The following is a 4,377-nucleotide window of genomic DNA, read 5'->3' as shown; positions in this document are numbered from 1 at the left end:
TGTGAATGCCCAACAACTTCTTTCTTTGTTTGTTTTTACTACATATTCCCAATCCATCATGAAATACTGAATTCCGTAGCTTCTATGTATTTGAGAAGGTTCTATTCTATAACTAATCTCCCATAGTATATTCTGTAGCTAATATACCCTTTTGTAAAAATGGAATAAAAATTTAATACTATATAGGAGTGAATAAATTGAATAGAAAAAAAATATTCGTTTTCACTTCATATTAGATACGGCCCATCTGAAAACGAAACAAATGCTAGAAAGTGCTTGAGCATTTTCCGTGTGTTCTGTGCGACCGCTCGCAGCCGTCCGATGCAATCGCGAGAGAGGAGCGTGTGACAGATGGATCGGAGGAAGTGGTGTGAAGTGGCACAGTTTTTTTTTTGAGAAATAACACAGTTTTAATCTCGTACTGTAGTACTGTATTTTGCATCTGTACGTTTGTACTACCATTCATGCCTTTTGTCCATTCTTTTCTCTCGACGTGAACCCATTTCCCATTCTCGTTCTCCTCTCATTCATTTTCCTCTTTTCCTCCCCTGATCTAGGGATTCAGCCACAGTTCGTTGCTAGATCCATCAAGTGAGAAGGACGTGGTGAGTAGGATTTGCGGCAGAGTGTCGTGGTTCCAGTCTCTCGGCGGCGGCCGGTCTTCCAGCTTGACCACACGTGCCTGCTTCTCGCCGCCGCCGTCGACTGGATGGCCGTGAAGTTTGCCCCCCTTGAACCTGAGCGGTGGCTCTCCTCCAGGTAATCTCTCCTCTTCCCTTCCTTCTCCTTCTTTCCCAGATGCTTGGTCTGCTAGGATCCAGCAATTGCGTGGATTTTGGATTCTTTATGAGAAATCGGCTCATGGTCTCCTGTTATCATCTTCCTGCAGCTGGTGGAGATTTTTTCTGGTGTAGATAAGGAGATGTTTATGTTCTCCTCACCTTTCTCTACCTTTTTTATCTTTGCATGGTTTCTTCTTACTCATAATTTTCATGCTCGCCAAAGGGAGAGGGTGTTCTATGGTGAGGTACTAATCAGAAGCCGGGAAGGACAAATGCAGAGAGGTGACCAATATGCGCATGGAGTTTTTTTAGGATCAAGCGAGCGAAGACTGCCTCAATTTATGTAAGAGTTACTCATATCCCCTGCCTTTTTGCTTACCTTGCGTTGTTTTGGGGAATTAACTTTTTTTCAGTTGACATTCTGCCCAACTTAGATCGTCTCTTCAACTTAGATTATCTCTGCAACACATCCGTATTAATTATATGAAGTTCCGTATAGCAAAAAGTGTTCAATAATTCATTGTTGTGTCTTGTCTGTACTACCTGCAACACCTATTATCTCTTCAGCACATCTGTATTAATTATATGAATACACATACATTTATTCGGCTGGGGAGGCTATGTTGATGCCTATTTTTTAGAGAGATTATTTGTAAGAGTGATAAGAGTGTTAGTGCGAGAGATATTAGTAATCACTATTTAGGTGGAATTTATTTGTGAACTTTCTCTAGAACGATCAAATATAGTACTCCCTCCGTTCCTAAATATAAGTTTTTTAGAGATTCCAATACGGACTACATACAGAGTAAAATGAGTGAATCTACACTCTAAAACTCCCTCCGTTCCTAAATATAAGTTATTTTAGAGATTCTAATACGGAATACATACGGAGCAAAATGAGTGACTCTACACTCTAAAATATGTCTCTACACGTCCATATGTAGTCCGTATTGAAACCTCTAAAAAGGCTTATATTTCGAAAAAGAGGTATGTAGCTATGTAAAAATATTCGTGCTTCAATTTTTTTAAATGATGATAAAAGAGAGATAAAAATATTCAGCGATAATATTTTGTGGAAAGATCAGACATATGTATATATAGTTAGGTTGTCTTCAACTCTATGTAATTTCACATGCATTGTCTATTCAAAATTCTAGTTTTGTTGACTTGATGAACTACATTGTAAATTAGAATATCCCTTTATAAAAAATATTCTTTGCGGCATCTTCAGTTGGACACTCTTTGCCGTTGATCAGCACCTTCAATCCTTCCTTATTTGTCACTCTTGATAATGCCACATACAGTTGTCCATGGCAGAATGCTTGCTTAGGCAAATATATTCCTACCTTGTTTTTATAAGGATGTTATTGTCGTCGAGTATTATTTGCAATTCTTTGACGATCTTGGTGTACACTGTTGATTTATCATCATTGCATCTTGACGCACTTATCCTGTTTGCAACCTCATTTAAATTATTATAGATGTACAGCTGTGTGAACCGAGGTTTGTCTGTACCTTCAGGTAAAAGAGTTCTGATGTGGTGGTAGTTCTGTCCATGCAAACGGAAAGCAGAAAGTTCTTTGTGAGTTTTTATTTCCTTGTCCACAACTCCTCCCATCGATGTGAATGAAAACAACAAGTTGTATGACCTTATAATTCTGCCCTTCATTTCTTAAGAGGTTTCCGAGGTATGGTGGAGGCTCTCTTAGTGGTGGCAGATTGATTTTTCCCTGTTTGCAACATATTCCAAAGAGGGTTTCGTAGTTCCTTTGTTGAATTTAATATTTCTTCACACCATAGCAATGATTTGCAATATTAGCATTTGTATGTTGGCCTTTCAAACTTCCATGTCTTTCTATTAGCACTTGTTGAGGTTGTGGTTCTATTGTTGTCTCCAACATTGATTCTAATGTTAATTTTGTTGCTTTCTCTTCCTGTATGCTTCAATTCCTTATCTTCTTTAGCATTATCCTTTCTGAATTTTTTAGGAGCCCATGTGTTCGTATTTCTTCTTCCCTCTGCAGTCCTTGTCCGCTTTGTGATCCTTGAGTTTAGAGCTTGATATTTCTTTATTTTTGTATGGTGAGCTGCTAGCGCTTACGTATGTTGGACTGTCATCTCTGGAAATTTGATTTCGTCAGTGACATGTAGAGTTTTCTTAATAGTGTGCCACTTCACACATGTAAGTGCATTTGGAGATATAGAGACTAATAATGGAGGTGTCATGTACAGTACATCTGGAGATCAATATTGTTTATCTGGTATGGCACTGTAAATCAATAAGTGTTCAATTGTGTACCTCCTTTTGTAGCTTTCACACTCCTGTCATGGTAGTGTGTGGATGCCTGAAAAAAAACATGGTTTACAGTTCAGTCTCAGTAGGGTTTTTACATAGAAGATTAGAAGCAAGGTTGAGCTGAGATCAAATGCTGACATACCTGAAGAATTGCATGTGGATATTACCTGAGGTTGATGGTGTTGATGTCGTGTCTTCAGTTTGTTGGACGCTTCTTTGTGCCTTCGATCGTTTGGGCGTCGCAGGCGTATATTGGATGCAAGTTGCTGGAGTTGTTTCCATGCCTTCGATTTTTCGGCGGTCTTGTGTGTTCGATCGTCCTAAAGTCTTGATAAGAGAGCTATTAAGAAAGTGCATCATGGGTCAGACCCAAGAGTTGAATGTCGTCTTGTAAAATTATTGTTGAATGATGATTATGTGATATAAGCAAAAGGGATGAGCGTGTGGACATACCTCTTTTGTTTTCTGAGACTATGATCTAACAATTTTACTGATGTATCTTGAAGAATGGATTGTATTCTGTAGATTATCTGAGGCAAAAAAATTCTGGAAATATGTTATGGAAGTTAAAAATAATTTGCTGATTAAAAAGAGGAAATATATAATACCTTGATGCTTAATAATAAGAAAAAGAAAACTAAAGGTTTGCTTAGTTCATATGGAAATTGATAAATCTTGGGCTCCTTTGCTGACTCGTACACGTACGTGTGACCTTGAGTCCGACTCCTTTTCTCGTACATGGTCATGACTCTTGCTAGCCTTTTTTTAGTTAATGATGACTCTTGATAGCCTAGCGTAATTAGATCATATGCAACTCTTCCCGTGCATAGCATGTATACACGTGACAACGTGGTAGTTCAATATATTAGTACGTACACGCTAATATGTTACGTAATTTTTTTTAAATCTCAGCCATTATTTTCTTGATCAAACGGTGCAAATAATATTAGCATATGTGGATGAACATAATGGCTTATTTGTCTTCTGTCTTAATTATATAATAGATTGGCTTTATGCAAAACTGTAACCATAGAGCTTTTCCACCAGCCATATATGCATGTAGTGATAGCATTATTCTGTTCATTACTCTCTATGTGTTACATTGCCAGCATATTCCATGTGCTGACCTGTTTTCGGGTGCAACGTTCATGTTGCAGACTTTTCACACAACGAGTAAGGTGCCTTAGGTCGTGATCTTATACACAGTGATGATGTTGGAGTTGATGGACTCGCTTTATCTTCCAAGCCTTCCGCTGTTATCGTTATTAGATGGCCTTAAGCCATATTTACTGTAATAAG

The 4,377-nt window shown here is 38.2% G+C and overlaps 1 long non-coding RNA gene across 1 annotated transcript; it reads left to right on the top strand.

Annotated features, from left to right (window-relative positions):
• The first annotated feature begins 470 nt into the window (after positions 1–470).
• LOC123163045 (uncharacterized) lies at positions 471–2,721 on the top strand. The gene is made up of 3 exons (XR_006481684.1): positions 471–759; positions 890–1,125; positions 2,304–2,721. It is a non-coding gene; the product is annotated as an uncharacterized lncRNA (long non-coding RNA).
• Positions 2,722–4,377: the final 1,656 nt, after the last annotated feature.

This window comes from Triticum aestivum, chromosome 7B (genome assembly GCF_018294505.1).
Source record: "Triticum aestivum cultivar Chinese Spring chromosome 7B, IWGSC CS RefSeq v2.1, whole genome shotgun sequence".
Taxonomy (NCBI): Eukaryota; Viridiplantae; Streptophyta; class Magnoliopsida; order Poales; family Poaceae; genus Triticum; species Triticum aestivum.
The sequence above is the reverse complement of the archived record's forward strand: the minus strand, read 5'-3'. Positions and strand labels throughout refer to the sequence as shown.